At 47.5% G+C, this 10,254-nt stretch overlaps 1 long non-coding RNA gene across 1 annotated transcript; it reads right to left on the bottom strand.

Annotated features, from left to right (window-relative positions):
• Window positions 1-8,454: 8,454 nt before the first annotated feature.
• On the bottom strand, window positions 8,455-9,897 carry LOC144288384 (uncharacterized). Its single transcript, XR_013356321.1, has 3 exons — window positions 9,686-9,897; window positions 9,133-9,449; window positions 8,455-8,628 (listed from the first exon to the last, which is right to left on the bottom strand). It is a non-coding gene; the product is annotated as an uncharacterized LOC144288384 (long non-coding RNA).
• Between the last annotated feature and the right edge of the window lie 357 nt (window positions 9,898-10,254).

Raw genomic sequence — 10,254 nt, 5'->3', positions numbered from 1 at the left:
TGACAAAGGCTGGAAATGGGATGAGCCGGGCAAGAGTGAACTTGGGGTTTCATGGAGATAATGGCTTTGCAGCTGAGTATTACTGGGTGGCCGGAGCCCCGGTTAGGTGATCTTCCCTGCGTTGCAGGTGATCCGCAGGTAAGCCCTACCTCCAAGGTTTTAGATCATTGGGCCACGGTGGCTGCTGGTGCCCCCGCATGGCAGCGTTTGGGCCAGATGGGGACTCTGAACCCAGCCCTCACTGCTGCCCACAGCCTCCAGCTCTAGGCCTGGGCCCGTCTCCCTAGCACCTGCTCCTCACAGCGGTCCTCTTTCCCCTACCAGATAGGTGAGTCCCAGTGAGTCCCGCCTTACCCCAGGTTAGGCTGCAAATCTCTGCAGTCACCCTCTAAATCATCCGAGCACCCTACCGTTTTAACTGTAAACTGAGCCAAATAAGTTCTGACCTCGTCCCCACCTTATTTCTCCAATTAGCCCAGGGCTGGCTTTAACACACTTTGGAAAAAACTTTGAGGTGACCGCTAATAGGAATTCCAGCCCGACGCCAGTGTGCTGGAGCCCTGCTTTAAGAAAAGCTACCGGGCAGCCCAGGTGGCTCAGCGGTTTAGCGCCTGTCTTTGGCCCAGGGCATGATCCTGGAGACCCAGTTTTGAGTCCCACGTCGGGCTCCCTGCATGGAGCCTGCTTCTCCCTCTTCCTGTGTCTCTGACTCTCTCTCTCTTTCTCTCTGTCTCATGAATAAATAAAATCTTTAAAAAAAAAAAAAAGAAAAGAAAAAAGAAAAGCTACCAAAATAAGGTAATTTGAAAGTCAGGCTGGAAACACAAAAAAGTCAAAAGGCCCTGTTCTAGCCTCACTCCCTCCGAAGCAGAGACTCCGGTTATAGCTTAGAGCCTATCCCTGAGAAGGAGCCTCGCCTGGCCTGTGAGAGGGGAGGAGAATTCAAGCCTCTGGATTAAAGAAGTTGTTCTGCATTTTGAAGATAAAAAAAAGGTGTGTGTGGCCGTCAGTGGCCCTGGGGCCAGGAGCACTGAGAGGTGGCGTGAAGGAGCAGTGAGGCCAGCCTTGGGGGCCCTGCTTCATCCCGCAGAGGACTGATCCCAGGCGGCGCAGATGGACTCCCAGGTCCCTCGGGGTCTTTGTATACACGGGCCGTGCCTTCCTAGTGTGGAGCCCCCTCCCTCCCCTGTGTGGAGTTAAGACCCCCACGGCCCTGCACGTTTCTGGGTGAGGGGGGTGGGTTCCAATCCAGCCTCCGCTCTCCCGTGGACTCCTGGGCCTGAATAACGTGGCTCCCCAGGGGCTGAGGCCGTGGAACTTACACCATAGCCTGGCGTCCCGCCTTGACCAGCTCTGCTGGGGCCTCCCAGTGACATTCACAAAATAGTTGGACTTTCACCAAGACAAAGTCCCAGCCAAAGAGCAGACTTGTTAATAAGATAATGAGACCCCCTGAAAGGCAAAACTAAATTTAATTGAATCACTTAGGCGTTTAAGACCTGCACTCGACAATCTTGCTGAACAATGCAGACCTGACCTCAGACCGCTCCGTTGGTCAACGCTGAGCCCTGCTCCGTGTGGCTATAGTTGCCGAGCGAGCTATTTTTGGGCAAGGTCTGTGCTCCCAGGCACACCCGTGGGAGGTGCGCAGCCAAGGGCAGCAGGCTTAGGCCTGGGTCCAATTGCAGGAAGCTTCCTAGACGGACAGCAGGGACTACTTTTGCGGTTCATGGCTCTCTGGGATCCGGGTCCAGGTCACACCTGTCTTTTTGACCCAGGAAGGCATTTTCTAGCTGTATTCCCAGGGGATCTGGGTCTTCAGGGTCCTGAAGGAACCTCCCCTCCCCTCCCCTTCCCGGAGTTTGGCTAAAGCAGTGGAAATAACTGATGGCTTCCCAGGCCCTCCTCCAGCCACACAATGCCCCAGCCTGGGCCACAGGGAGCACCAGTCTGCTTCCCTTTGCTTCTATCTGCAGTGCCTCGAGCAGTGCTGGGGCACAGGGCAGGTTCTCAATGATGCCGTTTGTGTGAACGAGTGACCAAATCAATGATGAGCTTTTCTTTCTTTTTTTTTAAGATTTTATTTATTCATGAGAGACACAGGCAGAGACATAGGCAGAGGGAGAAGCAGGCTCCTCGCAGGGAGCCCATTGTGGAACTTGATCCCAGGACCCCGGGATCACGCCCTGGGCCAAAGGCAAACACCTAGCCCCTGAGCCACCCAGGCATCCCAAAGAGCTTTTCTTAATAGCAACTATGACAACCTCTTGGTATGAAATCAGTGTACTTCAGACCCGAAGAGGGGCTGCTCAGGTTTGAATTGTGGCCCGGAATACATGAAGGAGGCAAAGGGTTTCACAGATGCAGAAGAACATGGTCTTGCAGCTCTCCTCGCCCTAATCTGTGATTCAGGCGAGCTGGTTAACCTTCCTTCTCTATTTCCCCAGGTGACAAGGTGCCCAACTCCTAGGGGTAACAGGGATGAGACCAGCTGTGGAATGGGCAGCCCCTATCCTGGGCTTTGCCCACAGCACTCAGGACCTGCTTGCCATTATTCTTCCCAGTGAATGTTGGCAACAGATCACTCAGCAGGGCAGCTGGTGCCCGGGGGATGGGGGCTCTGCCCAGAGAGCAGCGCTTCCTCTGCACCCTTGGCTGTGTTGACCTCACACAGAAAGGGCAGCACCTGACACACTTATCTGTAAACAGCACACTGTGTGCTCTTGTTTCCAAGCTCAAGGACTGTGCTTCCTGTCAAGAAGAGCAGGCCCTGAAGAAAATGCTGCCGAGGCACCTGGGGGGCTCAGTCATTTAAGTGTCCATCCCTTGATTTCAGCTCCAGTCATGATCTCAAGGTGTTGAGATCAAGCTTCACATCTGGCTTGCACTGGGCATAGACATTGCTTAAGATTCTCTGTCTCTCCTGTACCCTGCCCTCCCCAAAAGAAAGAAAATACTGCCTATGTGTTTGCAGGAAGTATTTTTTAGTACTGATGGATGAAATCATTGAGTGTTAGAGGCCATCTGATCTAGTGTTTTGCAATTTAGTTTTGGCTGCAGACTTCTTTCTTTGAAAGAGTCCTCCATGGACCCTCAATCTATAAACCAGAAGGCAGAGCTGCTGTGGTTTAAGAGCGGGGAAGAGAGTGGGACCCAAGCCAGTCAATACCCTCACACACAATCCACTAAACCATGAGGGCCTGAACACCGCTGCAAAGCCTTGGGATCCATCCGACCCTTTGTTGTTTGTTTCTAAGAGCTTTAAAGATTTCTCTCACACAGTTGTTGGAACTCAGGAATTCCCGAGTGCCTTAGCTGGGTGATTGTGGATGGAGGCCTCTCATGAGGTGGCAGGCAAATATGGTGGGTGGGACTGCATCATGTGGAGGCTTGATGAAATCCAGAGGATCGGATTCCAAGGCAGTGCACTCCATCACTGGCCAGACAGGACTTACTGTTGGCAGGAAGCCCCAGTTTCTCACCCCGTTTCCTTTACGTAAGGCTGCTGGAGTGTTCATGACACGGTGGCTGCCTCTCCTTGATGAGTGATCCAGGCAATCGCAAAGTGGGAGCCATAATGTCTTTCATTATCTAACCTTCTGACGTCACAGAAGTTACACCCCATCCTTTCCTCAAAAGATCAGCCCTATCTACTGCTCTACTTGGAGGCTGGCGACCGCAATTTGCAAACCTAGAACTGCATATTTTTAGAAAGTGTTTCGGGAGAATCACAAACGTGCAAACAATATTTCAAAAGAGTACCGTGTTCTGATTGTCCTACTCAGCCTGGCAACCCCTTGGTTTTACAACAACAGAAAACTCTGAGGATCAGAGAGGTCAAGTGACCAGCCAAAACTCATACGGCAACTTAGTGATGGAAATGGACCTAGAATCCAGGTGTCTGGATCTAGTCTCTTGTATTACATCAAGATTTTATCACAGTAACATTCCGTTAATAAAGATTACAATGACTTGCATATGTGTAGAGCCTTATCACCAGGGTTCAAGGTTAACATCAGCAATGATAGGTCCCATTCATAATATGTGCTCTTGACATGATGTGATGAGGATGGTCCTTTACCTCTATGATCTTCCTCCCCCACACCCATAACTTCAGTCTGATCAGGAGAAAACAGGAGACAAATTGTATTTGAGGGACGTTTTATAAAATATCTGACCGACAGCGATACCTCTCAAAACTGTCAAGTTCATCAAATACATGAAGTCTGAGAAGCTATCACAACCAAGAGGAACCTAAAAGACACGACAACAAATTGTATGGGATCCTAGAACAGGAAATAGGTCATTTAGGTAAAAACGAAGGAAATCGGAATAAAGTTTGAACTTCAGCTAACAATAATTTGTCAATATTGGTTCACTAATTATGCCAAATGTACCGTACTAATATAATATGTTAATAATAGGAAACTAGGTATGGAGTATATGGGAAGTCTGTATTGTCTTTGAAATTTTTCTATAAAACCATTCAAAAACAACATGTCTATTAAGAAAAAACAGAATGCTCAGAAAGAGCTGCTTTTCTAAACAAAATATAACGAGCCTAGATTACTCACTTGAAAAATGCTCACATCTCTTTTAGATCGAGCAGGCACAATAACTATCAAGGGTATGGAGTTGAATGGCATGATCACTAACCTTGCTCTTGGAGAACACGTATTTCCAAGCACATGTAGGACATCTATGAAAAGCAGTGATACGCTAGGCCAGCGTGCTGGCCTCAACAAACTGATATCCTATGGATCACAGTGTCTGACCACAATTCAATAAAAGTAAAAAACATTAGCAAAAAACATCAACTAGGAACTGCCCATCCCCATATTCACACTCAGAAATTTTAAAACACACAATCAACTCAAGGATTAAAGAAGAAACACGGCACATGGCATTTACTAATTATGTCTCATGTAACATTTTATGAGTTTTATTTATTTTCTAATCCTCAAATCAGCCCTTTGAGTTTGGTCCTATTATCATGCCATTTGCAGAGGAAGAAACCAGGGGCACACAGAATGAACAAAGTGCTCAAGAATGCACAGCTGGAAAACAGTGGTACTGGGTCTGCATGTGGGCAGTCTGGCTCCAGAGTCTGTATTCTGGTTCTATTAGGCTGCCTTGCAATATAAAGTAGAAAACACACGTGGAATGGTAAAAATAAGACATATCAAAATTTTGGGAAGCAGCTAAAGCAATACCTAGAAGTCTTATAATTTATGGAGTCTTAAAACCACCGAAGAAGTAGAATAATTTAAAATATTTCCACAAAGAAGCAGATAAAGATGGCTTTATAGAAGGCATTGTTATAGGGGCGCCTCAGTGGCTCAGTCTGTTAAGCATCTGTCTTTGGCTCATGTTATGATCCCAGGGGCCTGGGATTGAGCCCCAGATCAGGCTCCCTGGTCACCACGGTGTCCACTTCTCCCTCTCCTGCCTCTGCCGCTCCCTCCCACTCATGGGAGCTCTCTCTCAAATAAATAAATAAATAAAATCTCAAAAAGAAAAGAAGTGTTGTTATGTAGCATAATGTTCTACGTACAGACAATGCCAGTCTGACACAAGCTGTTGCAGAAAGCAGAACAAGAGGGAATACTTTGAAAATCATTTTATGCAGCCAGCACAAATTTGATACTCAAAATACTACGAGAGTTCCAGAAGGGGAAATCACAGACGAATCTCATGGAAGAACAGATACCTAAACAACAGAATACTGAGACAGGAAAAGCAAGTCACAGAGAAATGTGTACAGTAATGCGTCTACTCATACAGGGGCACGTGGGTGGTTCAGTCAGTTCAGTGGCTGGCTCAGGTCATGATCTCAGGGTCGTGGGATCAAGTCCTGCATGGGCTCCATGCTCAGTGGGGCGCCTGCTTGAGGATTCTCTCCCTCTCCCTCTGCCTTTCCCTGCCCTTGTGTTCTCTTTCTCTCTCAAAAAAAATAAATCTTTAAAAAAACAGTCTACTAATACAAAGTTCTAAAACAGGCAAAACTAAATAGTACATTTTTGTAAGGATATAATCACAGATCGTAAAACCATAAAGAGCAAAGAATCATATTCAAAATTCAGAAAAAGGGGATCCCTGGGTGGCGCAGCGGTTTAGCGCCTGCCTTTGGCCCAGGGCGCGATCCTGGAGACCCGGGATCGAATCCCACATCGGGCTCCTGGTGCATGGAGCCTGCTTCTCCCTCTGCCTATGTCTCTGCCTCTCTTTCTCTCTCTCCGTGACTATCATAAATAAATAAAAATTTTAAAAAAATTTCAGAAAAACAACAAAATTCAGGAGTGGGAGTTGGCAATAGCAAAGACAAAAACAGAAGCAAAAAAACCCATCTGTTTAAAAAGCGGGAAGAGGACCGGAATAGACATTTTCCCGAAGATGTACAAATAGCCAACAAGCCCTAACAGGGTGCTCAACATAACCATTAAGGAGATAGAAATCAAAATCACAGTGAGAGGGGCGCCGGGTAGCTCATTTGGTTAAGCAGCCGGCTCTTGAATTCAGCTCAAGTTATGATCTCAGGGTTGTGGGATTGAATCCTCCTGAGTCAAGCTCTGCCCTTAGCAGGGAGCCTGCTTGAGGATTTTCTCTCTCTCTCTCTATCACTCTCCCTCTGCCCCTCCACGTACAAACACATTCTCTCTGAAATAAATTTTTTAAAAAAAAGTCACAATGAGATATCACTTCATACCTATTGGAGTGGTTATTATTAAAAAAAAAAAAAAAGACACCTGCACCCCGATGTTTCTAGCAGCAATGTCCACAATAGCCAAACTGTGGAAGGAGCCTCGGTGTCCATCGAAAGATGAATGGATGAAGAAGATGTGGTCTCTGTATACAATGGAATATTCCTCAGCCATTAGAAACGACAAATACCCACCATTTGCTTCAACGTGGAGGGTATTCAACTGGAGGGTATTATGCTGAGTGAAGGAAGTCAATCAGAGAAGGACAAACAGTGTATGTTCTCATTCATTTGGGGAATATAAATAATAGTGAAAGGGAATATAAGGGAAGGGAGAAGAAATGTGTGGGAAATATCAGAAAGGGAGACAGAACATAAAGACTCCTAACTCTGGGAAACGAACTAGGGGTGGTGGGAGGGGAGGAGGACGGGGGTGGGGGTGACTGGGTGACGGGCACTGAGGGGGCACTTGATGGGATGAGCACTGGGTGTTATTCTGTAAGTTGGCAAATTGAACACCAATAAAAAATAAATTTATTATTAAAAAAAAAAGATAAATGATGTGTTGGTGAGGGTGTGGAGAAAAGGAAACCCTTAGCACCCCAAGATCAAGAGTCATGCACTCTACCAACTGAGCCATCCAGAGGCCCCTTTAGGGCTGTCTTAATTCTAGACACAGAAAACTGTGAGTGCCCAAAGACATGTTATCAATTTATTTAAAAACAGAGTTATCTTTTAAAAAATCTATGTCCTCTCCTACTGATCTTGGTTCGCTATGCTGTGTAGATACTCGTTCATTAGTCATACGCAAGGTGTGCTGAGTTATGAACCAGGAATAGTGGCAGTGGCATTAGGAAGTGAGAGACATGGTTAGACATGAGACAGCAGATTTTGAAGAGAATTCTCCACTGACTTTCACATACATGTTGGGTAACTGGTACCCGGGAGGGAAGGGTCAGCCTGAAGACCCAGGAGAGAAGTCAGATATGTTTTTTGTGGAACCAGAGCACAGCACCATAGGGACCAGAGAAGGGGGCACTGGCCATAGGCGGCAGGTACATACCCATAGCTCAGTATAGTGGGGAGGCCACAAAGACCAGCATAGGGCCTGGACAGGGGCCTATGGTTATAAACACATTCCTTTGTGGGTTTTTTTTTAAGATTTTATTTATTTGAGAGAGCACGAGCAAGTGAGAACACAGGCCAAAGGGCAAGGGAGAAGAAACAGGCTCCCCGCTGAGCAGGGAGCCCCACATGGGGCTTGATCCCAGGACCCTGAGATCATGACCTGAACCGAAGGCAGACCCTTAACCACTAAGGCAGTCACCCAGGCGTCCCGATAAACACATTCCTGCTGCACATTTCCATATAAGCCTGCAGTGAGGCTCCCAGCCTGGACCCAGGCACTGAGAGAATCGTGTGGGCTTCCCTCGCAGTCACCACAAATCAGCCAATTTGGACAAGAATATTGTCTCTGGAAGGGCCTGATCTCAGAGGCCATATGGTTTCAGCTTTCACTGCGTAAGAGGGGCCAAGCAACTCTGTCAAGACCAGCCAGACCACTAGTAGAACAGCCAGATCAAAGCTTATGTCTTCGGATGTTTATCCAGTTTTCTTTTCCTACAGGTCGCCTGCACTGGTGCTATCTTGGTCTACATTAATTATTTTGGATACATACCCCCAACCCTCAATTTGTGGCCTCATCTGAACCAGACGCTACCCTGGTTTATCATCCACTGGGAAGCCAAGGATCTCAAAAGAGCATTTTCAAGGAGATTCAGATTTATTGGTCAGGGCTGAGAGTCAAGGAGGGGTGGCCAAGGTCTCCTCTGTCCTTCCCCTTCCTGCCTCCACCAGAGCCAGTTCCTTTTTATCTGCTTTCTTTGTTGGAACCGTATCAGATTTCTTTTGTGAGGACTATTCTGGTCCTTAAAAAAAAAAAAAAAAAGTTGCAGAAAAATTAAAATCATTGAGTGGAGAATCAAGTTGGATCTCTTAGGGGCTCTCTCATTTCCCAAGTTTTAGTCCCTTTCAGGGAATATTCTTGGAGACCTAATTCCACGTTCTTTTTTTTTTTTTTCTTTAAGATCTTATTCATTTATTCATAGAGACGGAGAAAGAGAGAGAGAACGAGAGAGAGAGAGGCAGAGACACAGGCAGAGGGAGAAGCAGACTCCATGCAGGAAGCCCAACGGGGGACTCAATCCCGAGTCTCCAGGATCACACCCCAGGCTGCAGGTGGAGCCAAACCGCTGCGCCACCGGGGCTGCCCCTAGTTCCATGTTCTAGTTGGGCGTCTAAGGGGCACAGGAAAGGAGATCACTCCAACCTCAAGATACAGATCCACGAATGATTCTGAGGTTAATCAGTGGCTCGGAGGAAGGAAGAACCTCCCCTTAGCAACAGTTTAACAAATACTTGCTTCGACTTGCCTCTTTCGCGCCCAGTGTTCTGGCATCCTACTGAATCACACCTCATTTCTGGGATGTTTCAGAGAAGGATTGCAAAAGGATGGGGAGATAGATCGTGACACCAATTGCCGACTCTCAACCACTATAAAATAGGGGTGATTTCTCTATATATGTTCACAGGTGACTAGTTCAAAAGCCTTCCAGATTATTCAGGACAGGATAGCATAAGGCAATTATTTCCTCATTGTGGAAGGAAAGAGAGCAGAGCGGTATGTCCCAGGTTGGATGCTCCTCGGTTGGGCACAGCCAGTACACACCCTGTTGGCTCCTGGGATGACCTGGAGGGCAGGTGAAAAGGTAGATAGTAGGATAAGTGTAAGGGGGGAGTAAGTGAGAGTAGACTGAGAGGCATGCATTGCATGCAGAATTATTCCCGGGACCCAGTTATATGGCTCTCTCCAGTCCCTGCTTGGCTGGGATGGGGTAGACACAAACAGCTGGTGTCTGGCCCAGTCCCTGGCCTGCAGCCTGCCCAGAACATTCCTGACAGTGCCTAGCACAGGGGCTGAACAACCTTCCGGCCACTGAGGGCCAAGCCAAGGGGGCAGAAGGAGCCTAGCTCATCGAATTCATTCTGTGGGAGCAGAAGGGCCTGTCTCTCCATCCACATCCACCACTGCCTTCTCGTGTCCTCCTCAGCCTATAGTGTGGTGTTTGCTGCCTTCTGCTGGCCACATGCGAGTCAACCCCAACGTTTCAGTGACGCTTAGTGACCTGCAAGGAGCCTTGTTTACTTCTGGGAAGTGGGTCTCCATAGTAACCACAATACTCTTGCTAGAACTATTGGTGGAGGGCGAGTAAAAATATCCCAGACACTGCACCAAGCTTTTTACACACATCATCTCATTTAATCCTCAAAGCAATTTCGTGTGATAGGTATTATTACTCCTGCTAAATAAGATAAACGGAGTCAGAGAGCAGTGAATGAATGCGCAGAGCACACGCTGGTAAATGGCAGGGCTAGGATGGAGACCCAGGTGTGTCAGACTTCAGAGTCCACATTCGGAGCCACGTTGCAAATTCGTGTTCCTGGCGGGCTGTATCCTGGATGGTCTATACTTGTCCCTACTCGCCCTGTCAGCA

The sequence above is a fragment of the Canis aureus genome, chromosome 18 (assembly GCF_053574225.1).
Source record: "Canis aureus isolate CA01 chromosome 18, VMU_Caureus_v.1.0, whole genome shotgun sequence".
Lineage (NCBI taxonomy): Eukaryota > Metazoa > Chordata > Mammalia > Carnivora > Canidae > Canis > Canis aureus.
This window is presented reverse-complemented; position numbering and strand designations above follow the sequence as displayed.